This window comes from Oryzias latipes, chromosome 1, assembly GCF_002234675.1.
Source record: "Oryzias latipes chromosome 1, ASM223467v1".
Taxonomy (NCBI): Eukaryota; Metazoa; Chordata; class Actinopteri; order Beloniformes; family Adrianichthyidae; genus Oryzias; species Oryzias latipes.
This window is the reverse complement of record NC_019859.2, coordinates 19,463,064-19,482,261: the sequence shown is the minus strand read 5'-3', so window position 1 is coordinate 19,482,261 and position 19,198 is coordinate 19,463,064. Positions and strand designations below refer to the sequence as shown.

The window sequence follows — 19,198 nt, the reverse complement described above, 5'->3', positions numbered from 1 at the left end:
GATGCGGTGAAGAGAGACAGGAGACTGGATGATGTGAGTAAGGAGCATACTGAGGAAATGGTTTAATGGATGCAGAATTAGCCTTAAAGGGAGCAGCAGAAATACAAAAAAAGAGTAGAGTAGTAGAATATTTTGGAGTCTATTTGATTTGATCCTGTTTGTGGATAAGTTAATAAAAAAAACGTTTACGGAGGTTTTTCAAAGTTAGTGTCTGATCAGAGCAATCAAACAAATGAATGTTTTGAGCTAGGGTGGAAAACTAAATCAGGCAAAAAAAATTACACAAAGCAAAAGTTAGCAAACTGTTTGATGAGAATAAGTTAAGTTAGCTGAGAAACAATCAGAACAGTTGGACAAAATCACACGAACTGTACTTGTAATGTTTGCATGTACTTAAAAGTACAGAAACTTTTTTTCTGTAGTTTTTTTTTTTCCTGAAGTATAATATGAAAAGATATCCTTTGTTTCTAGAGTGTTTTTTATTTAGCTAAATAACTGACTCAATGCCAATCTCACAGTATCACAGAACTTCAAGCTTCCCAGGATCACATTCAGAGCTTCGTGATATCTCAGGGTTTCAGACTCTCCCTGGAGGATCCAGAAACGGGGCATAATAATGACCTTGAGCCAAAACTAACCATCGCTGACAATGCAAGTTTAACTTGAGCTGCACACTAATCCACAATGGAAACTAGAGTTAATGAACTACAATGATTTGATTGCAGCTTGTACAATCTTGATAAACCTTGTAACTTTGTATTTAGTTGTCCTATACTGTTCTTTATTTTCAAGTATAAAAATATATCAAACATTTGTGTTTGCAGGTGTAGAATTACTTTGTAAAATGATATAAAAAATCCCAGTACAAAAAGAAAACATTGTTGTTACTGCTACTACTTATAATAATAATAATAATAATAATAATAATGACAATAATGATAATAATAATAAAAGCATTATTACTACCACTTTGTTTAAGGCTTCTTTGAATAAAATTTGTCATAACAGTTTTAGTATACAAAATAAAAGATTAAGATGGAAAACGTTCTGGTCCAAAAAAGAAAAACAAAAGTTCAGCAGGCACAACAGGTGTAAAGGTTATGAATAGTTAAATATATGCTCCAAACGTGTTGTTACTGTACCTAGATTTCAGAAATACTGCATTTATGTGTATTTTTACTTAAATAATCCAATTTAAAGTAATTCTATGTATATTTTTACCTGTTGGTGATTGATATTTAAAAACATAAACATCATAAATTGTTGAACAGCATGAAAATTAAAAAAAAATTCCTATAGTAAAACAGGAATACTTTTCATTCATGACCATACTGAAAACGTCATTTGAAAGCGCACAGAATAAAAAAAAAAAAAAGTGACGTCATTTATTTGCGACAGTGTGTCCAGTCGGTATAGAGAGCAGGGAGTTCAGCAGCATCCCTGGCGCTTGTATAGGAGCTTTAGAACGGATTATTGTTAAAAGCTAACCAACAGCTTGGTCTCTCCGGGTGTGCTTTTCCTCATATAATCATCGGACGTCATCCTTTTTTGCTCAGTGGAAAAAACGAGCCAATGGTTCGATGGAGACACTTAGTTTGAAGCAGCTGCTAACGTTAGCGGTGTTTTACTAGCCAGCTAACAACACGAACTGGGGATGTGGAGGCTAGTTAGCTGCAAATGCTAACTTGTTAGCTTCGTTTAGTTAGGTGCGAACTAACTGCTGCTGGGAGCTGAGAGACGACTGAGGAGCTTCTACCTCTGAGGTTTACTTCAGAAAACTTTAAAGGATATATCCGCTTGGATTCCTGGCCACTGGGGGTTGACAAAAGAGTCCTGTCCCGCCTATGTCACCAGTTTTCAGGTAAATACAGCTCAAAAGCAGGATAACAAGTGTGTTGTGCTCTAATAGTTGGACCACTGGGCAGGGGCCTCGCATTGACTGGGTACACAGAGCTAGCAATTTACTTGCGTGCAGTCTGTTAGCATCGCTAATGCTAGCCAACTTAACGCTACTGCTAAGTGTAGCTTGTTTTGGACGAAACTGAAAATGACAAACCAGTTAAGCAGGCGATCAAGAAGTTTAAGTGACCTACTAGAGAATATGGTTCAGTTTGTGATGTTTGAGTTTATTTTTCTTGCTAAATTATGAGCTTCCCCTAAACGGCACTTTACCCTGCAAACAAAAAGTGCCAAACGCACCGTGTTACCATGGCGAACCGCGTGTACTCGACAGCTTTCCACCTTTTTTGTCATTAAAACAAACTTTTTTATTCACACATTCTATCGTAGAGATGTTAGATTAATTCATACAAGTCTGGATAATTAGGAAATAACCTATTTTATCATGGTTTCAACCAAAATTGAAAACTCATCTCAGAACACATGCATTAGTTAGTGATGCCTGTGTTAAACCTTAATATTTAGAATTATTAATGGATTTTAACTTGTGTAGTCATTAATAAGCAGGATCAAAACACAAAATTTACGACGAACAAGCCTGCATAGTGCAGGGAAATACTAATTACGAAGTCACTGTTCATACTAATTGAGTAAAAACTCACAAACATAACAAACAGATGAAACACGTTTGCACAGTAATAACTTGTTGTTGTTAGTTTCTTACTAACTAACTAGACTAAGTTCTTAAGATTTGAAATGCAAGGACGTTTAAACATCCATTTTTTGTTTTAAAGTTCAGTACAGATTATCTGAAGGAGAACAACTTGTAGGAAAGAATTGTAGATAAACTTGAAACCAACAGATTATTGATTTAAGTTCTTAAAGACCTAACTGGATAATAAGCATCTTCTACATGATTAATTGATAAATTAAGTTAGATGTAGTTCAAAGGAGTCTTGACGGATTAAATTATAACATAGCATTGTCAAATAAATCCCTGTCATGCTTTTTGCATTCAAAATTCATCTGCAAAGAAAAATGTAGCGATCAATTCTGTTCTTTGCTATCCAATGGCACTTTTTGTGCTCTATTAAGAATACTAAGGTAGGCTTTTTGTGAAAATTTTACTTGCAGGGTTCATTGATGATTTGTCTTGGTGTGTAAAGCCTAGACAGAGTTCTCATAAAATACAGAATAACATTTGTCTACATTTAAGCAACACAATGTTGTCTGGTAAATCAAAGTATGTTTGTTTTTGATAAAACTTCTCATTAAAGGCAGTTATTTTATCAGTTTTTGAACACTGCAGCTAAATTTGACGCGTCAATTATACTCCTGAAATGCTAATGTAAATACAAGATGCTTTCTCACGATGGTCATGCTATGTTGGCAAAGAAAAAAAAACATGCTTCCCAAAGGAGCGCCGTTCCTCTTCAGCAAGTCACAGGTCAAGTGGGTGTTATAGCTCTAATTTGTTGTGTACTTACACTCTGGAAGGTGTATTCACTGAAAGTGTCGTTACTGTCCCACTTAGTGCTGCATTTGACCTATTCTCATGCATTCACACAATGCATGAAGGTGATAAGAAAAAGTACGTCCTTCTGTGATGCTGTAAGTCACAGAGCAAAGCGATTTAATGCTCAAGTTGTGTGAAAGAGGCTCATAAAACAACACAAAACGTTCCTTTACTTTTCTTGTGTCCTTACTTATTTGTTTCTTAAAGATGAATTTTTGTCCAAGGATGTTTTGTGTGAATTGCTTCAGATAAAAAAGTGAATGCCCAAAACACAAAGTTCAGCAGTTAATTGTTTTGTTATTTTATTATTGTTAGTATTTTTGTTACTTTTGATCTACTTTAATAAAATTTGGAGTAAAAGTTGAAGGCCTTCTAAAACATTCCGCCTTTTTCATATTAAACCAACTTTCTAGTTATAAATTTTAGATGTTGGACAGTACAAAACAATTGTTTTTCTGCAGTAATTTTATTTGACATGCATATTAATATATAGGTCATGGTCATGACCATGACTGGTATCATTATTTGTTCAATTTGATTATTATTTGGAGCAATTTTTTTATAGTAAACGAAGCACTGATTAAGAAATACTGTTTTTCTTTTGTTGGAACAACTAATAAATTTTTTTACTTTTTAAAGAGCAATAGGTTAGCACATGACGTCCGTCTTTTTGTGACATTCTGTATTTATTTTTGTGTCAACTTTTGAAATGTTGACAGCTGGTTTATATTTAGTAGAACCAATGATCTCAATATTGATTTATTTCTTTGAAACTATTTACCTGATGAACAGTTAAATTTCTCTTAACGTATTTGCTTGTTCCTCTTCTTAACATGTTTGAGGCACTGGTTATGATTTGAAAAAGGGACAAAACACATGAATCAATAACAGAGCTGGGCGATACCTCGTAATATCTATTGTATAACACTATTGTTTTCACATGAAAACTAGGTGAAAACAATATTGCCTCCTACACCTAATGTGTTGTCAGTTTGTGTATTCTTTCTGATGATCCCACAGCTTATGTTGTGAACACAAACTGTCCCTTCCCTTATTCATGCAACACCTATGAGGCTGCAGGTAAACTTACAGGATTTCCTCGTTGTCAACCAAATTCTTGAGTAACACAATTGAAAAACATTATTTCTTTAATTAAGACTTTGTACAAAAAAGGCAGCTTCAGGCAGAAAATGTTCTGATATCAAATCAATATTTAATATGAACAATCTAAACATTTTATGCTGCTCCTACAGCCCAGAGTGCATGAATGAAAACAATAGGATTCTTTAAGGCAATAGGATGAGGAAGAGAAAGTTTCCTTTGAAATTGGGAAAAGCTTTAGCCACATTTAAATCCCAATTTTGAACCCAATCTGTCTGATTAAGTTTCGTGAGGTACTAACTTATAAATCTTTGTGTTTGTCTGGAGACCCAAAACTAGTTTTCCAGATCCGCTGCCACAGAAAAATAAAATATAAAACCATTGATTGTATAAGAGAACTGGATTGAGTGTACCTTTCCTCCTTGTGTTCCAAACAGAAAAAAACGCTGGCTCTAAAAAGCCAAATCCCATAACTGTCTATTGAGAAATAAACAGCTATTACTTTTTCATTATATTTGTCAGAATACCCACTCTTGCTCTGCTACCTTTTTCTGAAGATGGTCTTGCTAATCCCAAAATCCCCCCCCCCCCCCCCCCCCCCCCCATTAACATTAGTTATTTGTTTCAAGTTCTTCAAGTTATAAATTGGCCAATCAGATGCCTAAATAATGCCATGTGCTGCCCGCTGGCCCCCACCTCGAACGTTCGAAAAGGTTGACAGATTTTCCTGAGCCAGCTTTCACTGGAAAGGGGCGTGGACTTCCAATAAGTTTGCTAATGATTGGCGACAGCAGTTCTCATAGAAACTTTGATTCAAACTCTGACTCGGACCAATCGTTGTGTACTAACGTTGCCTGACCCTCCAAATGACTTCCTTTGTATCGCACAAAAATCGGTCCAGTTCTCATATACAGTCAATGGAATGAAACAGAAAAATGGGTGGGGCTTCAAAAACTAGTTTCTTGAAAGTCTCAACAAGTCAATATTGATATACATAGCTGTTTATCATCCAAATATTGTATTAGGAAAAAAAATATATTTTTGTGTCAACTAACTATGCAGTTCCCCGTGCTTTAAATCATTTTATTTTACCTCAGTAGCTATGTCTTACTCTCACACCACATTAGAAACAAGCACTCTTCTTATGTAGCGGGCCTTTGCAGAGTAATGCTTTTTGGTCAGTCATTTGATTACCGTTTCTGTGCCGCTTTGAATGCACAATGAGACTACCGGAGATTTCTTATAAGAATGTGGGATTCCTCCGCTGTTGTGAAAGACACTCTGCTTCACATCTGTGAGGCACAACAACCTCTTAATAATTCAGAGCTGTGCCATGTTGCTCTTCGCTGCTTAATCAACAGGAAAAAAAAATCTCCTAGTCATATTGCTTTGTTGTGGTCCAAACTGTGACAGTACAAGAAGAAGAGGAGCTTTCTTAGTAGAAAAAAGAGACAGCCGGTTTAACTGTGCCACAGTTCCAAATAAAATCAACAAATGTATGTGAAAATACTATGCTGTTTATGAAGAGCATTTTGTTTTTTCATTGCCAAAGTGCTGTTTGTCAAAGGCTGCCTGTTGAGGTGTTACTCAGCAGCTATAAAAAAAGGTTTTGCCAATGGAGACTGTTTAACTTCTGAAAAAGTCACTGCTGCTTAATAACTCGTGTAACATTCAGACCTGTCATTAGAAGAGTTAAAAATGGCTGTCGTGTCCTTGAGTTATGACTGATGACCTGTATTGGAGGCAATGACAAGTTTTAATGCAGGTGGATTGATGTTTGGTTTGTAATGCATGTATCATGAGAAGACTGCAGCCTTCCACCTAAAGCAATCTACCAAGATTTTGAATGTTTAATATTTTATAGAACTAATATTGATTTATAAACCCAGATTTTTGACCTTTTTAGTAGTGTTTTAAGGGAATTGTATTGAGCAGTATTGCATTTACTTTTAGTAGCCAAGGAAAATTTCACATAAAAACGACAACTTTAAATACAAAACTCAACATGATTGAAAGAACTTTATCTTTTAGCAAGGGACTTGGCATAAGCCAGTTGTATTTGACCTTTACCAAATATATAAAAAAAATGTTTAAATTCAGGCATTTATTTTCAGTATGGCCTTTTTTTTTTACATATTTAGCCCTTCTATGAAATTTAAGTATATTTTTTCATACATCAATGTTTTTATGCATGTTATTTTATTTATAGATGGAAGAAAAAAGAAAGAAATGATTGTAAAAAATATTATTTTTATTCAGAAAAAGAGTTTAGTCACGGTAAGACATCTTTCCTTGGAGTTGATCTGGTTGGGTTCCCACAGACGGACACAAGCAGCTGGCAGCTCAGTTAAAGTGCCTGTAAGTCAATTAGAGAGGATAATCCTCAAAGGAAAGTTCACTCAATCAGTGTGTTTACCTGCACTGGAAAGGCAAACTATAGTTACTACTCAACTAAACAACTGAAATAAACAACACTATGACAATTGATAAGTGTAGAAAAGACGCCCCCTTTTTTTAAATTAACAGTCTGACATTGCTACAAAACTTAGCATATTACATATTATGTCCAGTGCTGCTCAAAATTTGGTGAAAAAGTGTTAAATAATACTGTTAAAATTATATTTTTGATTTAACGCCACACATTATAATAACACTTGATGTCTACCTGTTTCTGAGTGGTTGCTCGCTTGTATCCCAGTCTCAGAAAATGAATACCGGTAGATTATTAGGTACTTTAAAACTCCTGTGCTTTCAAAAATGCGAATGAAGTGAATCATGATGAATTTAGCGGTATATACTTCAATAAGCTGTTGCTTATGGCGTTTCTTGGCTGCCATTAATTGGTATAAATTAGGTGAATATACATGTACACTTTAGTTAGCTCGAGACAGAGCTACTACGCAACTCAAAGTAATGGAAACATGTATTAGCATGTGGTTAACAAAGGTAACAATGGAGCAGCATCTCACTGTTGAGAGCTTGACCTTTTTCGGGTCTGTCATTTCGAGACCTGGAAAGATGACCGGTGGGGGGGACAGAAATCAAACAGTTAAGTAATATACCTATGTAACTAACGAACAAACAGATATATCTGTATGTAAAAAACATACAAAAATAAAAAAAATAATATATATTTTTTTTAAAACCAATAATTTAAAAACTAAGCAGTAAAACGAAGATTCATTTTATACTACATGGTTGAGAGGCTGCTCAATTGTTAGCATTTGTTTAGCACATGCTAATACACAATTACTGTACTTTGAGTTGCGTAGTAGCTCTGTCTTGGGCTAACTAAAATGTACATGTATATTTACCCAATAAAGTGATTTTCACATGAGAAAAAAAAACCAGCTGCAGTTTCTTACCTTGGTCTTGAGCCGTTCTTTAACGTTTTAATCCACGTTACATCTGCCGTTTTTTATGCTATCAAAGCCTCTAAAGAATTGAAAGTCCTGCCTCGCTGGATTGGACAGGAGCGCCGCTCAGTCAGGATTGCAACTGTGCAGTTTTAAAAATGTGGGGTAGCTCGGTTAGCATCGCGCTTGTGCAGTTGTAAAGTTTGCTCACTCAGTTTCTGAATACACTCGCTCAGTTATCTTTGTGCTCATTCTAAGCCATGGAAAAAACATTCTTGGCTGAAGAGTTCATAACAGTTACTGCTCTCTTTTGAAAAGTTTCTGTTACACTTAGGTTATTTTGGTGAGCTGCTGTGTTTTGTTGTAAAGTATTGATAGAGGGCTTTAGGCTTTGTGGTTGTTTGATCCTTCTTTCTTATATTTTTTGGCTAAAAGCAAAAATATATTTAAATGCGATCCTTTTGTATTTAGAAGGATTTTCCAACACTTCAGTACTGACAAACTTCAAAGTATGCATGCTCCTGACAAGATTACATAATACATTATCTCAAAAACTTTGCTTTTATTATTTAATTTAGTTACTCTATGAGGCTTGCCTTTCAAACAAATACACAAAGACACATGCACAAAAGAAATAATTTTTTTTATGAACTTCGCATATCAGTGCACACATTTTCAATAGAATGTAAATGGTAATTTAGTTTGTGTGAGACTTGTTGCTGCTGAACATCCCCCGCAGCCAGGCTGCATTTACTAGCCAGCTGATCATGACAAAATATTATCTTCATTACCTTGAAACTTGAAAGTATTGAGACAAATTGGTTGATATTTAAAAGTATTCAAGGTTTTATTCAGACAGGGAAATCAGTTTGGTCCGGACCCAGTCCACTTAATTTGGTCCAGATCGAGCTCTGAACCTTGCATTTGGTCTGTATTCAGACTGCCGTCAAGTGGCCTTTCCTGATTTGAACCAAAGCTTGTAAAGCTTAGGCGACAAGTGGCTCAGGCGGTAGAGCAGGTCGTCCAATAACCGAAGGGTTGCTGGTTTGATCTCCGCACCCCCCAGCCAGCTTTCGTCTCTCGAGCGCGGCTCGTCTGCAGCTCACCACACCCTTAGGGGATGGGTCAAATGCGGAGAATCTCCATTGTGGGATAGATAAAGTAAACTTTATTATTATTATTAAACAAAAACGTGAATACAATCTCATTGGTCAGGAATTACGAGAGTGGACCAGAGCAACCAGAGATGAAATAAATATAGATGTCTTGCCCTTTGCAGTCCTTGTAGGGATAGTTAATTTAAACAGATTTTACTGACCAATTTTGCACTTGTGGATCAACGTCAGGTTTAAGATTTTTTACTCGCTTTTTTTGGTCCGGTGGAGGCATGCAGCAGGGTGGTTACTGACGAGAACATAGCTAAGAAGATACGCAAGTAAGTGTTTATGGCATATAGATTGTTAGGAAAACAGTGTGAAAAGCAATGTGTGTCATGTTAAAAGTTGTTTTAATGAGCCTCTTCTGTGCTCTTTGCCCTCCTGGCGGTGTTGCCAGATTGGGCAGTTTTGGTTCTAAATTTGCAGGTAAAAATGGCTTTTAGGGGAGTAGGCAAAATTTAGGGGATTTTTGGGTCGGTTTGGCAGTTCTTATTTTCTCATGAAAATATATTACCGGACTGTGTGGCTCTTGGATTTCTGCGAAGCTTCTATGTACTGGAGCTCCGTGAAAGCACCAGGCCGAGTGTGGGAGGAGCTACAAGCTAATGTTTTTAGCCGGATCGCTACATGGAGCGTGTCTGTGTCACTCATTATCTTACTTACGATGCATGGAAGACATGGAGAATGTTGAGAGATCAGGTGTATTTATTTTAAAGAGTTCTACATGGTAATCATAATGTTTCCGTGTTCGAGTTCATCCCAGAGATTCTCCCAGAGATGTTCTGCTTCAGCTTCCAGGCATGACGGCCACTGCAGGCTGCGGTTTTCCATCTCCCATCTCAAAAAAAAAAAAGATTCAGGAGAAGGGTTTAGGATTAGGTTAAAACGTGTCAACAACAACATTTAGCTTTGGATGCATTTAAATCTGTACTGCGGGCAATGCCACAATGTGCATCTTGGCTGTAAATATGTGGGAAAAACTTCAGCCTTTATTTTGTCTGGACACGATTGGAAACACATTCACATGATTGCATGGTTTCTCAAGACTGCCAGAAGTGGCACTTCCGCCTTCAAAAGCCGCCTCAAAGCAACTCCTCTGCTCAGAGACTCGGTTCTCCCGGGAGACACAGTCAGACTTTTATTTTTAATTATACTCCAGAAAAAGTTCCATAAGTCTGAACACATCCTAACTCAATAAGCCCTAGTAAACACAAGCAAAAAAGAGATTTTGTTTGTGTCATGATTTTAAAATATATTTTGGGATGCAAGTTTTTTGTAATACAAGAGTTACTAAACATGAGATCAGTGAGATTAGTAAAAATGGATCAGTTATGCCTTTGTTACCACAAAAATTAGCTTTATTGTCATACATTGCTTCACAGCCTCTGACTGTCTTGAGTCCAGAAAAAAAAGAAGCTGTTCAACATCTGCTTTTTGGACAGGTGTTGGAAGTTCAGCTGCAGCTGCAATGCTGAGTGCAGGAAATTGATAAAATGCCTGATCTCTGTGGACACAATCCACACAAACACCTCCACAGAAGAAATGCCCTGAAATAAAGTAAAAGTTAAAAACATCAATAACTAGTCTTTGAAACCAATCATTTTGAGTTGATGACATTTTTACAGTCTATATTCCTGGAACTACTAACTAACTACATTTAAATGCATGTATATACATCCAACAATCCTATCACATTCATTTTGAAAAAACTGGAACAATATTCATCCATACTGGTTGAAATTTAAGTTTGTTGTTAAATTTGTGGAGGTTGTTTACATACCCACAAAAATCAGACATCTGGGAGTAAGTATATATATTCACATCGACTATAAAATATTTTCATTCACAATATTACATAATTGGCAACTAATAAAAATCTGGTGACAATAAAAATAATTGTTTTACAGTATATTAGAAGTACATGGTTGTAAATGAAACAACAATCCCTTTTTATGGAGTTTTCATCATCTGTTGCTTTGTGGAGAAATCCACTGATCTCTTTTGTTTCTCTCCACTTTTTTGTGCTTTTTTTACCTTCAAAATTGATCAGATTGACTGAATTAATGTTCTTTTTGTGGCTGTGATTTTCCTAATTTCATTTGGACACAGTGCCTTAACCCTTATTGGTGGCCCTGTGCAACTGGGGTTACAAATGCATGAAAGATTACATCAAAATAACGTGGTCACATGGTCAGTTAAAAGGCCAGAGCTGGTGGTGCTAAAAATCTTGTCATTTATGGCTTTCACCAAATTCCCTGCAAAAAAAATCTTGTCTCACTTTGTTTTCATTGTAGCCTCACATAACATTTAAATGTGCTTTAATGAACTTTCCACTGTAAAAATTGCATGTGCATCAGCTGTTATATTGTCCCACAATTATCGAATGTCAACAGCTGGATGGTCTGAGCATCTGTTAGTTTTCTAGCTTAGTGTCAGTATTTAGTTTTTTTTAAATGCCTCCTATCATTTTCCTAGAAGTTCAGGATATGCAACAAATTTCCCAATTTTCTGAAATTTAATGAACCAAACAAAATGTTTAAAATATTGTACGGCATTGAAAGAATTGTGGAACTCTGAGAGAGGATTTTGGGTGTTGAATTATTTTACATAATCCAGTATTTGCTTACAGTAGTTTACAGTAATAAGCGGTTATCCGGTTTTCCGAGACAACCATATTTCACGGAGGACAACAACCAATGAATCTGATGGTTGTCCGTGTGACAACCTGGTCTTTGATTCAACATTTTGGTATTTTTCGACTATTTTTCAAAGTTTTTGGGAAACCGACGTCCGACTTTTTAAGATAAAACAGAGTGTACGCGAGTACGCCCGAAGACATCGCAAAAGGACAACACTGCACCTGCATGTCTTGTTTAAAAGATCAGGGATATTAGTCTTTACTGCTACTGCATCGCACAATGTAAACATGGTATCATTTACACATGTGTTTATTTGAAATAGATGTTATATCATATTATAACTTTTCATCACATATAAATATTACTTTATATTTGGAATGCTGTAATAGTCCCAGTCCATACAAGTGTTCTAAATTTTAAAAATACTCATTAGGTTACAGTGTTGGTTAATGTAATCAATTTTCTGATATATTTTAGGGTAAGATAAAGTATTTTCTTTTAACTGTAACAGTATTTGATTTACATGGCAATACTTTGTGTAACCAGATGCTTCAATATTTAGTAAAATGTTTGTTTTTAATATTTAAAGAGTTTTTTAAATGTCCATAAGAGGCAGTTGATATTAGATGTATAGAAGAAATAAAGATTTAAGTACTGACATCTGAGTAGGTTTCGTTTCTGTTGAATATTGGTATCGAAAGACAACCAAAAATATGGGAGGACAACCAAATATTACTTGCCAGGACAACCATTTTTTCCCCCTTATTTCTACCGCTGAAATATATCGTGATAGAACCTTTTCTCAATCGAATAATGAGCCTATCACAATAGACTTTTATTTTGAAATGTCAAAAATTAACACTTGCCAGTTGCGGGCATTTTCTCTTTTGCCGTGTAAAAGTTAGAGGGTTAGTGGTCACATGGGGAGTAAATGTTTGTCTAAACTTCAAGCTGAAGCAAACTGTGCACCTGAAGCGGACCTACCAAGCATGCTCAATCTCAGACTGAAATTAATGATAATTCTGCTTATAAGACAATTTAAGGTAAAATCCAAATACAGCAACAAAATTAAATTAGATATATTTGTATAGAATAATTTAATATTTTCCGTACATTCTTACTGCTTGGGCATTGAAAACTGAGAATTATCAACCTAAAGTTATGAGGGGAAGGTAAATTTTGAAGTTTTGAAGTTGAAACGCACATATATGTTGAAACGCAAGAAAGCAAAAAAACATGTCACAGTTGGAAGAAGTATGTTTTATATGTTAGTATATGGGTAAACCAGTTATGACAAAGCCACCTTGGTTCAATAAGTTCTTGTGCATTTTCGACTTTATATTCTCAGCTTTTGATTAGCTTCTGGGTGTTTTCTATTCAATTGGTGTCAAGAATAGTAACTTATGTATTCTATAAAGTCAAGTGTGTACTTGAGCCACTAAATAATTAATTTCAAGCAGGTGCACATGGGTTAAAGGTAAAGTGATAGGACACATGCTGCTGCATTTTTTAAAGTGTGAATTGGCACTAAATAACAAAATGCCAACATTGTCCTTCTCAAGAAAACTTACTCTTGTTTCAGTCAACGGAAAGGGGATATTTGATACAGAGTTTGAATAATTTATGATCAAGGTGAAATCCGAAAGAGTTAAAGCTTCTGAAGTCAAACTTCTTTTCTAATGTTATTTACTTTTACTCCTGTGGTTATTGCTCAATATCTTTTTACAAACTTGATATTCAAAAGGTTTTTTTGTGCAATTTGAAATAACTTGTGATTCATAGAATTTTTTTTTTTTTTCAAGGAAGGTTTAATAGTTTTTTTTTTTTACCTTTATTTTGTTCTGGTAGACTGTGGTTTTCTATTTTCAAAAATTGGGTGGCAGGAAATTTGTTTATCTGCCTTAACCACTTTAAGACAACATTAGTTGGCAGTACTGTTGCCAATACTTCTATTGCAAGTTTTAAGTGTCTTCTAACAAAAATTTAAGCCAGCAAAAATACTGTTTTAACAGAGATGAGAAATTTGGACCCGTTTCTTATTAACCAAAAGGCAGCATGAACGGCAAAGCCTACATCACCGTATAGAAAAAGTCAACACTGTATTTGTATTTATGTTGTTGTGACTAATAAAATATATTTATAATCTGTGGTTTTAAATATTTAAGATTTTAAATAACCCCATAAAATTATATACTCTGATGTTATACAAAATCAAGTCAAAAAAGTTCTAATGACAAGACTACTTTAGTGCACCATCATCTTTTATCTTTTGTCAGTGCATATAAACATGAGAATTGTGGTTTAGGTTCCAATATTAAAAAACATCTAAATATTTTTTTGCAATTATATACATTAAAGATTTTGCCTCTGAACAAAGCAAATTCTTTTGCTGCACAACAGCTAAACACTGTTATGCAGCAAAAGATAAGAAAATGCAGAATTTTGATAGGCCATTGAACAAAATGATGGTAAAGCTTTTAGTTATCCTAAATGTCTGCATTTTAAATCTAGTTTAAAAATCTAACAAAATAAATATAATTAACGTAAATTACACATCAATTATATTCAAATTATTTGCATTTTTTTTCTAAGCCAGAGAGAACCAATGATAAAAAGAGCAGCAAATGGCTTTGGAGGCCCAGGTTGCAGAGCCTTGGTTTATGGTAATTGGTTGAAGGATTTGTTTGGGCACCAATGGCGTGAAGCCAGACGGAGGCTTGTGTCATCACACATGGGAAAGCATTCCCCTGCATGTCCTGATTTCCTGTTTGATACTTAGTATGAGAACCTTTTGTGGAAATGTGCAGCTGCTGCCAAATGTCTTAAATGGCATATACCATGCAAAATCAACTTTTTGAGCTTTTAACTGTATTATAAAGTTCACTTCTCACTATTAACAGCCCCACAGCTGTATTTTAAACCATTGATGCATTTCTGAGTTATCCTCCAAAATGATCTGACGTAAATTATTCAGAACAGCCCCTTCCAGGAAGAGTGCACTGCCAGCACCGCCCCCAGGCTAACACACACCCACTCTCTCCAAGGTTCTAGCAGTCACCGGTCTCCAATAGTGGCTGGGCTCCTTTAAGACACACACCCAGGGTCACGCACGCGTTATTTGTGTTGTGAGCCAGTATAGCGATGGCCAAGAACCGCTCATTTGTTTTAGCGTTTACATTTCATGTGGTGGCATAAGCCAAAGAACATTCTGGTGAGGAAATCTGCAAAACATTACTGGGGTGGATCCTTAAGGTATCAGAGAATGGAGCAGAAAGATGGGTGATATTTAAAAGGCGGCTGCAGAAAGAGGCAGACCGACTTCCTGGTGGAGGTTCAAAGAAAGCAAGCGACGAATTAGAGGAGCTGCTTTTGACATGGATTAATGAGCAAAGTTAGAAAGGTGCGCGTGTCTCCAGGAAAGTGATCCACATGAAAGTGAAGAGGATTTTTTTATATAGACATTGATCCTTCAAGGAGAAAAGAAATATTCGCTAATCAGATCATAATACAATGTCCGTACATTGTAAATAAATCAATAGTTTGAAGTTTCTTCTTATGCAGGGGCTGACGAGGTCTAGAAGGGGTTGAACCATAAAGGACATTGACATGGCATCAGTTAAAAGTGTTTGAGCATGTTCTGCTAAAGGCAGCAGTAGGTCTTGGAGTCATTTTAACTTTACCATTACCAAGAAGCAGACTGTCCCAATCCATGCCATCTGTAGACTATTGTCCTTTTTCAGTTTCTGTGGCGCAAGGAGTGTCACATCCACTGTCTCCATTGTTTAGATAAAACATATCCAATCCACAGTGCAATATTTTCTTCTTTAGCACCCTCTTCCTTAGAGTCTCATTTATATTAAATTGAAATGTCAAAAGCCTGTGGGATCCTTGTGTATGTGGTGTTTCTGGCTTCACTGAGGCTTTTCTTTGATCTGAACCACACTGTTGAGTCTTCAAGGAAAAAAATGCCAAGTAGATTTTTTTACTCAAATTTTTAAACTATGTTCAGCAGAATATTTTGTATACCTAGCATTTATTGGATTCAGTTTAAGGTAAAAATGAACAGAAGAAAACCCTTTTAAGGTCACTCAAATGAAAACGTTTAAGTATGATAAACAACAAACACAGTCAACTTCATTAAATTACCGGTATAGTTTTTTTTATAGTAACAACTATATTTTTAGTCTGAGACAGCTTCCTGCTGCTTTTTTATTAAACCCTGCTTTTGAAATTTTTAAGACTTTATGACATGTAATTTGTGTGTCCTCCAATAAACGACGTCCTGTACATAAAAGTAAAAAACACCAGTATAGTTTAATAGAAACAGTATTGTGCTTCACTTTTGTTACTTTTGTAAACAAGAAAATGGAACACAGAAAATTGGGGCACAGTACACTTAACTGATAAAAACATTGCACGGCGTTGGATCTGGCTATTGCTGTATTGTAATTTATTTTATACAAATTTAATTGATGATATTTTATGAACAATAATGCTAAAATATCCGACTCACTGATGTTTGATTTCCTGCTCCCTCAAGCTGCTGAATGTTAAATTTGTGTTTTGCCTTCCTGTGAAACCCTGCAGTGCAGTGAGTTTCCACTTTGTGGATCAATACTGAAGCAGTAAGCTGACACAATGAAAAGCAATATTCATAAATAATGAATAGGGAACCTTACTACCCTTCTCTGTCCTTTTTCTAAGAACGGAGGAAAATGTGCAGAGGATGGTCTTTACCCTGGTTATTTTTATTGTTAAACAAACATTTAGACGTCTCTCAAACATGTAACTGGTTCTTGTTACATGAACAATGTGGGGGTCACTGTCTGGGTTGAATAAGTGCTGCTTGTGCATTTTTTTTGATAACATTTAGGGCAATCTCACTAAGCATGATTGAGCAAACACCATCAATGTGACATGTTAAATCTTGCATATTATTTATATAAAAAAAAAGCTTCAGATTTTTACCATTTCTTATTTGATATAAATAAAGTCCATTCTTATATCAAATTTATATTTAAAAATCAATTTTGTTTGGTAATGAAAAGGTATTTTTACATGTCTAATGGTTTAAACTGAACAAATATTTTATTTTTACATAAAATGATCAATTTTACAACGGAAACAAACAGAAATGTTATTTTTTCTTTCAAATTCTTAAATCAAAATCTGTTGAGTAAATCGAATAGAATTTTTTTCTTTACTGAAGTTTGATTGTTGTTGATTGTAAAATTATTTTCCTAGTGAGCAGTTTCTCAGTTGTTAATTTAGAATAAAAAAAAAAAAACTGCTCAACTGCTAAAGATCATGTATCTTGATTTGGCTATTACTTTGTCGTTGTATAATTCATTTGTCACACTCCTAAGGATCTATTTTTAGTTTCTAACATCTTTCCATGCTTCCTTTTTAATCCAGACAATTTCTGGCATTGATAATCTGATTACAATAAACTTTTTGGTCAAATATTTGTTATCTGGTGCGCAGATTCCTGAAAAATCCATATGAAGGTGGATAATGTATGTGTAGTTTCACTACCTAATACCTTAGTCACAACTAGGGTTGAGCATCAACAATAATTTCTTGAATCAATTTGATTCGATTACACAGAATCTGGATTAAGTCAAATCACGATTTTTTTTAAATTCCATTTTATTCTATTCAATTCAATTATGAATTCACGCGATTTACACATTTAGATGGATCTGTATAGCAATGCATTAATAATCTATATATGTTTTGAATTTATTTATACTTAGTCAGCAATGTATGTTTAGGTTGACCGAGCTTTAGCATTACCCGTCCTATGGAAAATTCTATTATACGTTAGCATCAAGCTAGAAGACTTTGGCTTTACTGCCCTAATGCGTTAGGTCACCAGAAAAGGAAAAGCATCAAAGGTCACCGGAAAAGGAAAAGCATCAAAGATCAAGCTCTCCTTTTATGGATCAATGATTGATCTATTAAGCTTGGATCGATTCAGATTGATTAGTTGATTTTGTTAACCCAGCCCTAGTCACAACTATCCTTACAGTTAGATGTGGTCTGGCTGCAGGTGAAAAAGTGGCAAAATTGTACGGGCCCATATTAAGGTTGTTGACAGTTTAGTGAAAAACTCTTTTTTTACAAGGCTTATGCTTTTGGCGACAGGCCTTAATGAATACGTATATGATAAGCAAGGGTAAAGTAAGGGTGGAGTGGGAGAGACGCTGCAGTGCTGTATAGATTTTTCATTTCGATTCTCTGCAAAACCTGCGGACTGAGCAAGGGGCTCCTGAATGCAGTTTAGGTGCTCCTTGTGTGCAGCCTGACTGCTACAAATGAGGAAATTAGACAGAACGTAGTTTGTGTGGGCATCCACTGGACGTTCTACTGGACACCCAGTTATCACATGCACACCCAACATGTGTGGCAGTCAGTATTGGACCAATATGTGGACCTCACTATTGACTAGAGTGTGGCATAAGAGCATCATGCAACAGCATCACAACAGCTCTTTTTACTAAATCAATAAAACATTTTTTTTATTGTTATAAATACTAAACAATCACATTTTAGGCTATTAAGTATCCATGTGTTTAAAATAATATTGAAGTATTAAGTATTGACATCTTGGCCCTAGTGACAGATTATTGCATTAATAATTATGTCTGCCATCCTGCCATCTCCAACCTGCTTATCAATTCTTCAGCTGTATGCAGAGTGGCTTTGATTTCTGTGCATTGCTTTCTCAATTAATGGAGCTGCCTGCAGATCAAATTTCAATTGGGAAAAGCACTTTTATCGGCAAGTCGGAGGAGCTCAAGTATAAGTGGTTCACCGCTGCATCTGGCGATGTGTGTGTGTGTGTGTGTGGGTGTGTGTGTGGGGGGGGGGGGGGGTAGTGGTGGATGCTGTTTTGACAGGGGTAGCTTCCTCATTGCACAGTGGAAAGCCAGTGGAGGGAGTGCACAGAAAACTATGGGAGATGGAAGCCAGTGGACACATACATAGCATCCTGTGTATTTTTTGCTGCAAAAGACAGGTGTTTTGTGCATAGAGGGGAGTTTTGCAGAAGACCTGCTCTCCAAGAGAAAGCTTTTGCTTCTGACAGTTAAAATATGGTAGAAAGAGGAAAAAAGATCACTAAACTTTTTACTCACTTGAGTACCTTTACTATGGATTGAGGTGAGCATCTGCATCCGTGTTGTGATTATCTTCGTTACAACCAGCCTGATCCTTGATGAAATACCTTCGGCTTACCGCTCTGTGGACTGTACTGCCCAAAATTCTTCAATCTTTATGAAAATTAAGGGACCTTGGAAGCACCGGGAAATCACTGCAGATTTTTTGCATTTTCTTCTCGGCTTTAACTCCGGAACAGCTAAGTTACTGATGAACAATTTGATGTGTGGCTGTGGCTGCAGCATCATCTCCTCCCTGATGAAGAGGCTGGGCCGCACAGCTTGCTGCTCAGATCTCCTCTCCTGCAGTCACACCTCAGAGACGCTGCAACGTCTATCCACTAGCTGTCCACCCCGAACAAAGGTAACA

At 35.9% G+C, this 19,198-nt stretch overlaps 1 protein-coding gene across 1 annotated transcript in view; it reads left to right on the top strand.

Moving 5' to 3' along the window:
• The first annotated feature begins 1,393 nt into the window (after positions 1-1,393).
• fbxw7 (F-box and WD repeat domain containing 7) overlaps positions 1,394-19,198 on the top strand; it is an 82,587-nt gene continuing 64,782 nt past the window's right edge. The window contains exon 1 of the mRNA XM_023957727.1: positions 1,394-1,861. The gene's annotated coding sequence lies outside the window, so the exon portion shown is untranslated. The remainder of the gene's footprint in view (positions 1,862-19,198) is intronic.